This window comes from Desmodus rotundus, chromosome 4, assembly GCF_022682495.2.
Source record: "Desmodus rotundus isolate HL8 chromosome 4, HLdesRot8A.1, whole genome shotgun sequence".
Classification (NCBI taxonomy): domain Eukaryota; kingdom Metazoa; phylum Chordata; class Mammalia; order Chiroptera; family Phyllostomidae; genus Desmodus; species Desmodus rotundus.
The window spans coordinates 3,545,903-3,558,757 of record NC_071390.1 but is presented as its reverse complement, the minus strand read 5'-3'; positions in this window follow the sequence as shown (position 1 = coordinate 3,558,757).

Genomic DNA, 12,855 nt, shown 5'->3' with positions numbered 1-12,855 from the left:
TCTTGGGTGAGCGCCTTCAAGTCCGCATCTCCCAAACAGGGGACCCCCTTTCTCTGGGAGGGTCCCATGAGGCTTTCAGGACTCGCACCAGGTGGCCGGGACATGCAGCGAGCCCCCCTTTCCTCCTCCCTCCCACAGACGGCAGACCTCGCAGCTGCTGGCAGCTGAGCTGGTGTTTCTCTTGCCAGCAGGTCGGTTGCATGAGGCCCTTCCTAGTCATCCAGTGTCTCCTGCTCAGCTCAGTGCAGAGCAGGGCCTTGGTGACGACCTGTCAAATTGGGCCACCTGCGGAGCACAGAGCAGACTCTGCCTTCGCCCTTGTTCATTCAGCCTGGGCCTCGTGACCCACAGTGTTAAAGCAAGGAGGACCGCTCCGAGTAGCTGACTGCTAGAGAGGTTTTACAAAACACTTCTAAATCTGTAGCAGCGGCTATGTCTCCACGAACATTTAGTGCACTTAAGGGTTTCAGTGTATATTGTAAATAACACTCCCAGGCACAGTTCCTATCATTGCTCAGAACTGACTGAATTTAGTTTTTCACATTCGGTTCTTCGTCATTAAGATCGCAGCTCTGGAGTTTGTAACACGGAGAACAGCGATTTTCAACCTCCTGCATCTCATGCCCACACAAATTAATTCCTCAAATTCTGCGGCACACCAAAAAATGTATTTTTCGCCAATCTGACAAATAAAGTAGGTGTGATTTTGATTTGCTCTCGCCAGGTGGCTACTGTGGCGTTCACTGCTTTATTTGACAATATGGGAAAAGAGGGCAGAGCCCTGACCAAACAGCCGGGCGCCGCACGTGTTGAACATTCTGACGCACCCGGCTGGAAAGCGCTGACTGAGAAGCAAAGGGAGAGGAGGAGGGCCTGGTCCCAGGCCCCTTGGCTGCGTGCTCACTCACCGGCTGTGGCATCTCAGGCACCTGCGGATCCACCCAAGCCTGCATCTCCCATCTATGCAGCGTGAGGCCAACAGCACCGCCCTTGTGGCTGCTTTGGGACTCAGTCATAAACTGCACCTGGGAGTGCCGCTAGCAGGCAGGGGACACATCTGTGATGGCGATGAGCACCCCCAGTGCAGTGGCCACCAGAAATAGCCTGGAACTCCCTGGGGACCGAGTCACAAGGGAAAGGCCAGTTTACAAGTGTTTCGGTGTTTGGTAGGAGGCAGCTGAACAGCTCTGTGGGAAGGAAACTGACATGGATGCTCCGGGGGACCCGCTGTGCTGATGCCCACGGGGGGCCAGTGGTGTCCTCGTGAATGATGGGGGTTCTGGAAGGACTGGTGACCTTCTACCTGAACTGCTTCTCGAAATGACACCTGGGAAAAGCCAAGGCCTATTACTGGATTGGCACTTGCTGGAGGCGTTCCAAGGCGGCCACATTGCCTGCTCCTTGCAGGGCCTTCCTTGGGCCTGAGGATTTCTCAGCTTCAGAGGAGGGCTTCGTTACTACTACCAAGCCTCCACAGGGCAGAAAGAGGGGTGGGGCTTTCCTCAGGTGTCAGCCTCACCTACTCAAAGGGCAGAAGATCAGAGATCCGTGATTTCCTGTAAACTGTCTCATCTGGCAGGACAAAAAGAGACACGTCTTTCCTCGAAGAGTAGCTCACCAAGAGAAAAGTCCCCAAAAAAGATACTTCCTTGTTCCCAAGCCAATTACTGCATGACAATTTATATCAATTAGAGCAATCCCCAGTCTAATACTGAAATATTTAGCAAATATGTATTGGACATCTACTACAGGCCTAGTGGCATTATTATTAATAAAAACATACATTAAAAACAAGAGCACCTGGGGTGCTTATAATATAACTGGGTGCTTACTTTGAGCCAAGGAATAACTCTGGATAATCTTTTTTTTAATTAAAAAAATTTATTGTTGTTCAATTACAGTTGTCCCCATTATCCCCCATTACTCTCCCCTGCCCTACCCACCCCCCTCCCACATTTAATCCCCCCCAATTGTCTTTGTCCTTGGGTCCTTTATACTTGTTCCTTGACTTGACCCTTCCCTTTCTTTCCCCTGTTACTCCACCCCCTCCTCTCTGGTCTCTGTCAGTTTGTTCTTTATTTCCGTGTCTCTGGTTCTACTTTGCTTGCTTGTTTGTTTTGTTGATTAGGTTCCACTTATAGGTGAGATCATCTGGTATTTGTCTTTCACTGCCTGGTTATTTCACTTAGCACAATGCTCTCCAGTTCCATCCATGCTGTCAGGAAGGGTAGGAGCTCCTTCTTTCTCTCTGCTGCATAGAATTCCACTGTGTAGATGTACCACAGTTTTTTGATCCACTCATTTACTTATGGGCACTTATGCTGTTTCTAGCACTTGGCTATTGTAAATTGTGCTGCTATGAACACTGGGGAGCATAGGTTCTTTTGGATTGGTGTTTCAGGGTTCTTAGGGTATAATCCCAGCAGCGGAATTGCTGGGTCAAAAGGCAGTTCCATTTTTAGTTTTCTGAGGAAATTCGATACTGTTTCCCACAGTGGCTGCACCAGTCCGCATTCCCACCGACAATACACTAGGGTTCCCTCTTCTCCACAGCCTCGCCAGCACTTACTGTTTGTTGATTTGTTTATGATGGCCGTTCTGACTGGTGTGAGGTGGTCTCTCATCGTGGTTTTCATTTGCATCTCTCTGATGACCACTGATATTGAACACCCTTCCATATGCCTGTGAGTCCTCTGCGTGTCCTCTTTGGAGAAGTGTTTGTTCAGGTCCCTTGCCCATTTTTTAATTGGATCGTTTGTTTTCCTGGTATGGAGTTGTGTGAGTTCTTTATGTATTTTGGAGATCAAACCCTTGTCCGAGGTATCATTGGCAAATATGCAAATATATTTTCCTGTACGGCTGGTTCCCTTTTCATTTTGCTGATGTTTTCTTTAGCTGTGCAAAAGCTTTTTAATTTGATGAAGTCCCATTTGTTTATTCTTTCCTTTATGTCCCTTGCTCTAGGGGACATTGGTGAAAATATTGCTGCGTGGAATGTCTGAGATGTTCCTGCCTATGTTCTGCTCTAGGACTACATTTAAGTGTTTCATCCATCTTGGAATAACTCTGGATCTTCACGTCAGTACAATACTGCCTGGGCCAGGGCCCTGCAGAAGAGGGGCTTTCCTGTCCCCTGCCCGGGTCTCTGGGGACAGGGTCCTGGGTCCACCCTGGGGAGGGAGCAAGGCGAGTGCGGGAGGGTGGAAGGTAACCCGAGGTGTGAAAGCGCGTCCTCTACCACAGGACGTCAGGGTCCAGCCCGCGAGGCCGAAAATCACTGTGGGAGAGGGCACCTTCGAGCGGGAGAGTGAGTTAACTGTACTGGGAAAATGCAGACCTCAGTATCGACCCTGCTTCCCTTAAAAAGAGCAAGTCTGCAGCTGAGCACTGTGTTGAACTCAAATATTGCAAACGTGCACCCGCCTGTCTGGAGCCTTCTTCCATCTGACCTGCCCCCACGCTGTCCAAGCCATCGTTCTCTCTTACGGGGACGGTGACAATGGCTTCCTGTCTCCACCCCCACACTCTGCAAATCTGACTCCCCCACAGCCCCATTGAAATAATCACAGCAGCAGTCCCCTAGGGCCCCTGAGGTCAAGGCAGACTCCTCTGAAGGACCCTGAAGGTCCTGCCTGATCTCTTCCCGCCGACCTCAGAGTAGTTCTTCTTGTCCCCCTCCAACCCCTAAGTCCTATGAGGTTCCCCTCTGGACCCTCCCTGCTGACCTGGCAGAAGCCTCGGGCATGCCCCTCCTTCCCCTTTGCTTGGCTTGCTTCTCATCCTCTCACCTCTGAGTCTTGTTCATAGATCCCTGTCCCTATGAGGTTCCCCCACCATGACCCCACCACACTGACTGTTGTTACCTGGTTGCTCCGTCCCATGGATATTGACAGTTACAGCCCCGTGGAGAGCCTAGGGAGGACTCACATGGATGCTCAGGGAGTTGGTGGAATGGACATATCAAAGAGGAGAGGCAGAAGATGGCCCGAAGCCAGCTCTTGCCCGAGGGTAGACCAACACCAGAGCAGGTGGCAGGGCCATCGAAGACCAGCCAGCTCCTCGCCTCTGCTTGGGGCCGACCAACCCCAGCAAGGCTCCAGGCAAGGGTGAGACTGTGGGCCACAGCGACATCCTCTCTGGTGGCACCAGCAGCAGCTCCTCAGCAGTGCCCTTCCTGTCTTAGGGACGGGCCCTGTCACTGCGTTTTAGGTGTGGGTGCACTTTCTATTTCACAGCCTCGTCCCTGTGTGCCCTGAGAGAGCCACTACAGAGTAACACAACCCACATTCCAAGTCCCCAGGGTTTGAGGGGCTTGGGGGGACACATTTCTGAAATCAAATTATTTTCCCTTCCATGAGATAGAGTTCAGTACAATCTTTCACTTGTGTTGCAAAATACGGACTTCTCAGCAGTTTGATATTGAGGGCACATCAGAAATGGAAATAGCTTTACCTGCAACCACCTGGACCCACATGCTGCCCCCCACATCCCCGCCCACGTGCTCCAGGGGCCTGCGAGCTTCAGGGCGACTCTCCGCACCTGGGTCAGCCAACCTGGAGCACTGCACGGGGACCTCAGGGACCACAGACAGACGAGCTCTCTGAGTATGATCAAAAACTGTCTAAGCAGAGAGCACCAACCGAGCCTCGCCTCCGTCCCAGACGGAGCCCCTGGGGGAGTTGCGCCTGGATGATTTGTGGAGCGCAGGTCTCTCACTGCCCTACACTTGGCAGCGCCGACAGAGGCAACAATGATATATAATTGATTCCACTCGGATCTCAGCAAGTCAATAAAGAACTTTGTTTATACATAATTTTGTTGGGCACATCTCCCAGACGGTGCTGAAGTGTTGCATTTTTAAGATGCTATGTTTGGGCCAGGAGGATCATAAATTATGAAGATAATGTGTCTTTTGTAACGTTACAGTCATGTAACTGTAATCCCAATTACAGCCACTGTGAAAGCCACACTTGACTTCAGCACAATCCCTCAATGCATTTAACGCTTCCTTTATGCAAGAGCCAGAAGTCAAGGTGAGAGCTGCCGAACCTGGAGCTCCGCCTGCCCATGGAAGGGCGATGTCAGCAGGTGACACCGACCAGGAGAATAAGAGCTTAACGTCCTCACCACGGGGGCCAGCCATACACGCACAGACTCCTACTGGCTTCCAGTCAACCTTCCATTCTACGGACAGAGCTCGACAGCTGGTCCCCAGGCCACGCCCACTACCCCCGCGACGATGCTGCCCTCCAGAACGTGTCATGGGAGCCTCTGCTAAAGACAGAATCACGTTTCTCTCTGGGGCTGAATCACACCAAAATGCTTGAACAGGTGGGCATGAAACTCAGAGGGTGGGGCTGTGACCATGGGACTGAAGACACAAGGCCCTGCCCCGGAGAAGCCCCCAGGGGCTGCCCCTCGGGGGGCCTGGCGGGCACTCAGGCGGCAGACACTGGCAGCTCCAGTCCACGCACCTGCCTTTCCAGGGAGCACCAGGCCCTGCCTGCTGTGACGCCGAGGACAGAGAAAGCAAGCAGTGGGCCCAGCGATGGGCCCCAAGTGAAAATTCACCCAGCAGAGGCTCCAGGTCGCAGGCATTGACTGGTAATTGAGCTGCTTCCCCCCAGGCAACGTGGCATACTTGCTCCAGGTGAGAGGCCTCGGGGATTTTGGTATCAGACCTTGATGAGTCCCTCAAGTACTCGCAGGAGGCCCAGGTGCCGCTGCAGCTGGGGGGCGACTCGGGGAAGTGAGGAAACATGGAGGAGGGGTCCAGAACGGCAGTTCCCAGACCTGAGTGACGATCGAGTCATCTGCAGGGCAGGTCAGTCAGGGATGGTGGGCTGCACCTTGGAGAGTCTGAGCTGAGGGCAGGGACGGGACTGGAATCTGTAGTTGTAGCAAGTGGTCTAATAAGTGACCAGTAAGTGGCGGTGGGGGTTCTTGTCACAGCAGATCTCTGAACTAAGCCAAAGGAAACCGAGGTCAGGACAGACCTATCCTTTTGGTCAGGACTCAGCCCCTGTTGGATAAATACCAATGGGACGCGGGCTCTGGAGAGGACAGGGGTCTGGCCACAGCGCCCCTCTGTGGGCTGGGAGCTGCCTGGACAGAGGTCACCGGAAAAGGCAGTACAGCAGCCCACGGTCAAGTGGGCCAGGGCAGCCCTGCAATGGGCTGGGGCAGGTATGTCTGCGAGCTGGCTTGACAGATTCTGCCTGAATGCTTGCTGTGTGCCACCCCTGTGCTGGTGGTCCAGGCACAGACGTGGCTGAGTTTTAGACAGATAATAAGTAACAGTAACTAGATAGATGATAGGTAGATAATAAATAAATAATAGCTAGATAGCTGATACACATATGACAGATAACAGATGAACAACAAATAGCTAACAGAGGAGAGAAGACAGACAGACAGAAAGACAGGTGTGACCAGCTGCCGTCAGCGACGCCCTGGCTGAGGAGAACGCTTTGATCGTTCTCTCGGGCCGAGCCAGGTGCGGCCCAAAGGCCACAGGGCTGGCCAGCAGGGGTGCCCACTGGCTGCTGTGAGGTGGCAGCGGTGGCTGGACTCTGGCTAGTCGGATGCCTGGGGCAAGCCAATTCACACAGCGAGGGGTCCCTGCTCCGACCCAGACCGCCCACATTTTGAGAAACACCAGGGCCCCAGAGCCTCACGGGCAGCGCCCCAGATGGGAAGGACGGGTCTCTAGTCCCAAATGTCCAGACGCTACGTCCAAACGGGGCGCGGCTGTCTGCTCGGCCCATCTGGCCCGTGGGCCGCCAGCGCGGCCCTGCCATTGAGAAGCGGCCGTGGAGATCACTGACTGGGCTGCATGAGCACCGAGCAGAGCGGAGAGCAGACTGACAGCTGCAGGGGCAGCCAGAGGACAGGGACGGGAGGCAATGGGGCATGTCCAGGGCACCTGCCAGCAGGCTCTGAAGGACAAAGATGTCTCCTGTCAACATGGTGTGGTTCCCGTTGTGACAACAGCCCCCACCCCACCCCCATCCCCAGCCGGGCCTCCAGTGAGTGATGGAGGTGTGCAGGTCGCTTGCGGGGCTCTGCGTGTGATGGCAGTTTCGGCAGGCCTCGCCCGCCTCCCAGCAGCAGCCCACAAGCAGCCCCACTCCCACTCCACCCACCCCAGGGGCTGATGGGAAACACGGCTTGTTTTCCAGCCTCTCACTCTGCTCCGACTGCTGTAGGCTCCCCGGTCCTGCACATCTGGGCGTGTGGGGGCTCCGCCCCTCCTGTGTCCTGGACAGCAGAGGGCGGCCGGGCCAGGCCTGGTGACTCCAGTGTTGGGAATTTCAGCCCCTAAACAGTGGGTCCGGGGGTGAGGGGCACGGATGCTGAAATGCAGGGGCTGCCTGGGCTCCTGTCCTCACCCCGTTCACCATGGGCCACGCCAGGGCCAGCCAGCTACCTTCACACACGGCTGCGGCCACAAACGGCAAAACAAAAGGTACCTCGTCTTCCTATCACCTGAAAGCATCACGTATGGTGCACATCATATTTCGGGACTCACTGGACTACACCAAAAGGCACATAAATTCGAGTGTACTTCCTTCTTCCACTGATTTTATAATTTAATAAAAATCCAACTCTGCCTCACAGGGTCTGTCCTTTCCACACAGAAGGACAGGCACCACTGCTCTCAGTCACGAATAATTCTGAAGCGCCTTGGTGCCTCTGTCCCGTCAGGCCCTCAAACCGTATTCTCTTGGAAACGACATGACATTCTTGCTGGATGGTGTCTTTGTCTCCAGTTGTAGGAAAGCATTTCATGTCCTCCAAAAATCAAAAGGATATTTTTACTGTTATGATTTTATTATGCTTCTTTATGGTGTCATTTGCTGCTGTGCCATGAAGGCAGTGAGGGGAAACCAGCCACAAACAGGGCATATTAAAGTTGGACTGAGTGGTTTGAAGTCCCCGTTTATTTCATGGGAGGGGAAAGAGTGTGTTTGCATGTCTAATTATTGGAGAGGAGAGGTTCACTTATCTAAGTTAATATTCCTTAACCAAGCGAAAAGTAGTCACACGAGGGGAGACCCCCCAAAACTGGAATTATCTTCTGGAGGGCGGGCCCCTTGCAGGACAGGCTTGCCCAGCTAGGTGAGTGTTCTAGGAACCCATCTGTATCTGTGTACCAGCTGGCGTTGTTGTGAGAGGCTGCGTGCGGCTTCAGGGAATTTTTTGAAGACCCTTTCAATCCATTTGCCCATTTCATGATGGGTGACTAACGAGTGCACCTGCCCACACTGAGCCGAGTGTTCAGCAGTTTTTGATCAAAAATGACAAGACCCCCATGCCCCACCCTCCCTATTTACCTGCTCTTACCCTGAGTGACTTTCTTGTTTCCTGGAGGAAAACAGTCCATAAAGGGAAACGTTTTGCCGATGTGGAAAAGGTGAAACAAAAAATGGCAGAAACACTAAAAGCCATCAGAACTGACAAATTCAGAAACTGTTGTGAGCAGGGAAAAAGGTCTCGATAGGTGCACTGCATCCAATGGGGAGCACTTTGAAGGGGACTGAAGTTCAAACATGAAAGAATAGGTAAGAATAAGAACAGCTTTTTATAGATAAATTCCAGGTTTTGGGGTCCCTCCTTGTACACCTGTTAGTTATACCTTGGAGGGACAGCATCCCGTACCAGCCACATGATTGGGGCCTTTCACTATGGACCCAGTTTGCCTGATCCACAAGCAAGGACGGGCTGGCCCCCTGCCTCCGTGAGCCTATTGCTGGAGGGATATCAGGCCTCACCCAGGAACCCCCAGCTGCCCCTTCCCCATCATGGGATTGAAGCCCACGTGGCCCCAGTGGCCAGCCTCCCTCAGCGTGCTCCGAGGGTGTCCCCGATGCAGAGATGTACACAGTTAACTGTGGAGCAGATGAATGAATGGGAGAGCGAGTGAATGAATGGACGTCAATTTAACAAATGCTGTGAGCCCTCCGTAGTGGCGCTGCAGGGCGCGTGGACTAATGTTTGACCTTGGAAGCCAAGTGTTAATGGGCCGCGCAGGAGCCACTGCGGCCCCCTCAGAGGCTGAGATGAGAAGAGGTGCTCCCGAGTGGGCCCCTGTGGGCTCCCCTCCCCGCTGTGAATGCCTGAGCGTCACCTGGAGGGCCCGCTCGGGCCCTCGCTCATCGCCGAAGACAAATGATCTGCGGCGTCCCTGCCCAGCAGTCGAGGAGTGGTGAGGAAATGACCGGGTTGCGATGTGCTACACGGCTGTTTAAAATGATGTTTATACGGCTCCCACAGTAACATGAGGAGTTTCCTCAGATCTAATATTAGCAGGAAACAAGCCAGTCTTGCCATCGAATGCTATATGAAGACTATTAGGGCAAAGGCACTTTTTAAAAATCAGAGAATTCTAATATGATGCCAGAAGAGAATCGCAAGAACGCTGTCTGTGGCTGACACGTTGGTGAGGCCGTTTCTCCTTCTGCCTCCCGTACCGACCAGGTTCTGTAACATGAGCATTTTTAATGTTACTCTGTGCAGACATCACCACACCTTTTCCTTAGAGCAGAAGGGGGCCTGGAGCCACCCCATGCCCGCAGGCCAGCTCAGAATTGCTGTCTCCGGTCTCCCTGAAGAGGGGACGTGTGACATCTGTGTGTCCAGGGGCTGTCTCACATCTGGAGGGCTGTGGGGTCTGAGCTGCAGAGGGTCCAGTCCCCCACCCCTGGTGGCCAGCCCTCCTGTGACTGAGGGCTGAGCCAGTTCCCAGATGAGCAGGTCGGTGGGGAGATGGAGTCCAGGCTCCCGCATCTGCTCTTCCCGTTAATTATTCAGACCCGTATGCCTCACTGCCTCCCACTTTACATTTCCAAAGTGTTTTAAAATCAATAACTAATTTATATACAGGCGTCTAAGAAAGAGGTGTTATTTTTCATCTCATTAAAATGCAACTAGAGCGTCAGCCATGGCTGGTGCTGGGACTCAGCTCTGGGTGGGGGTCCTGGGACAGAGTGGTGGGGGGCGAGCACAGTCTCCAGACCCCTCAGGGGTGGGGGGGAGGAGGGCAGCTGGGCAGGAAGTCACAGGTGCTGGGCCCAAGAGCAAAGCCACCGCGGTCATAGCAAACGGACCATTCCAAGCTCCCACTGGGAGATTTCTTCATGAACCACGATGAGAATTCACTCCTGGGATTCTAGTAACTGGTTATAACTGTACGTGGCAGCATGTGTAGGAAGGGTTTTCAAAGGTCCCACTGGAAGTCCTGCAACAGCCACAGACACCCGAAGCGTGTGCCTGTCACTACTAATGGGCCCTGCCGACATGCCCTCTCGGAGGCGTGCCCAGGGCAAAAAACCACCGCAGACTCCTGTGCTTCCTGTAACGTTGCATTTTTAAGAGAACTTGTGAAGGTTTTATTTAACAACACCTGAAACACTGCTGCCATGGGGACAAAACCCCCTTTAGATTGCTGAGTGAAACATTCGTCACTGCAGTTCCCACGGATGGTAAAAATTTCCATCACGGCGCTATTTAGTACTGAAAGCACTGGAATCGTCGACACGCCCTGCCACGTCCACAGCACGCTTCCTCTGACCTGCTTTCAGAAATGCAGGGTTAAATGTGGGTCCCACATCCTCTTTCTGCCTCAAGCCCCACCATCCTGCACACTCAGCTCCCGTGGCACCTCCTCTCATGCCCAGGGGTGCCCGATGCCAGGTCCTCTGGAGTCTCAGTCCTCCGTCCTCTTCTCCAGGCCCTGGCTGTCCCCATGCTCCCTGTGCAGACTCAGCCATCGCCACCCGTCTACTTCCGTCCTGTGGCCAAGCCATCCCCACACAAGGCTCTGGGAAGAGGAGATGAAGGAAGAAACAATGTTCAGGAAACAGACAGTGGGGCCACAGGTGGGCATACAAGGTAGGAGGGAGAGGGTGAAAGATCATTCCAGAAAGGTAGAAGGGGGCTGCTTTTGAAGGTCCAGGAATGCAATGCTAAGACACTTTACATCAGCCTGCAGGTAATGGGGGACCAGGCAGGGGTGGTTTCCAAGCAGAGGACAGAGGTGATCAGAGGTTGGATCTTGGAGGGTCTTACATGAAAGGTTAGAGCTGGGAAAAGCACCCCACCCCTCCGGGCCCATTTGAGACCCCTCCTCATGTTGTCTATTCTCTGCCTATCTAGGGAGGCTCCTTTCTACCTATGAGCCAGTGTCTCTGTCCCCGCTCATCTGCCAGCATCTCTCGGGCAGGGTGTGTGCCTGACGGACCTGCCCCATCCACACCTGGGCGTCATTGGCGCAGGCTCTCTCTCCGCCTGATCTCAAACGGTCTTGTTTCAGAAAAGACTCAGGGCCAATCGGTGGTGGTGAAGAAATCAGAAGAACGTGTAGATGAAGGAGAAATGAAGGAGCAGATGAATGCTTGAGGGGACACCAGCTGCCACTGCCCTGGGGCTGCCAGGGCTGGCTGTGCACCTGGAAACCGGTGGGCATTACAGGTCGGAGGAGGGGGGATTCCCGGACCTCGACCTACCTGCCACTGTTCCTGGTGTTCTCACGGTCCCCTGGGGCCCCCTGCACCCTCCTCAGCTCATTCCTAAAGGACTGCGACATTTTCCAAGACCAGCCTATGCGAAGATCGTTAGGGCGGGAGGGTCGTGCCCTCGTCACAGCACCTCGCTTGACCACAGTCCTCCAAACAACAGAGATGCGTGCGGCTCAGACTCACTGACCAGGGTCTGCCCAGGTGCAGGCTCTGTCCCAGGTGAGCACCCACAGACACCCCGAGTCTCCCCCGTGCCCCACACCTGGCTGGGTCTGCTCTGCCCCTGTGCCATTCCTGGGTGAATGCACCACTCCCCCCACCCCAGGTGAGAAAGCGTTTTTATAAATCCCACCCCCATACAAATATTACGAGGAAATCACACTGAGAAGAAATGCAATGTGTATTAGAAAGATAAGTAGATGCTGGGTCTCCAAGTCGTACATATTTTTTAAAAATAGCCTGTCCTCAAGGGTCTTTATTTATGATACTGAAAAGCAAACTGTTTGGGAAGCTGTAATAACTTTAACTACAGCATAAAGGAAGGTAACATGTAGTGTGATTTGCTTGCCATTATGTTATTTGTGCTATTTAGATACAAAATTTCAGAATCAGATGTTTTATGGGAAAGCATTGCAATTCTGAAAATGTGACTGAACTTTTTCCTAAGTATATTAAAAATGGAACAGCTTGTGAGCATACATAATGGAAAACAAAGTTTATGAGGCAGGAGATGCCTACAAATATCAACAGAAATTGAACAGAACTGTGTCAAAATTTGAGTTTTATATGTCAACTCAGAAAGACGCTGGCCTGCAAATACACACGGTCCACGCAGTGGGTGGCACTGAGCCCGTTCACAGGTGGGTAAAATGATGTGATGGGAGGGACACCTGGGACTGCCATGTCCAGCCAGGCAGGCTCTGCCCTGAACAGCTGCAGGGGCCCCTTTCACACAGAGAAAGACTCGGAAGGCTCCTGCTGGCGTGGCTGAGCGTAAGGCGGTGCTTCTCAGCTGGCGAGCTGCAGGATTTTCAACGCGCGCAACACCTGGCTACTGAGTCAGGGGCCCTGCTCTCTTTTCCCTTAGATTGTCAAATAAAAAAGTGGCAACAGCCATCTGATGTGAATGAGTCAAAATTATACCTAATTTTTTTATCAGATTGACCAAAAAGTATGTATTTTGGTGCGCGGCAGAATGTGAGCACTCACTTAGACGTGCCGTGAGATGGCAGAGGATGGAAGTCACTGGTGTGCGGGGCTCTCTGTGAGCCACCACCTTGAGGGCGGAGCAGGAACCACCGTGGCCCTCACAGAACACAGCCAAGGAGGACAGCAA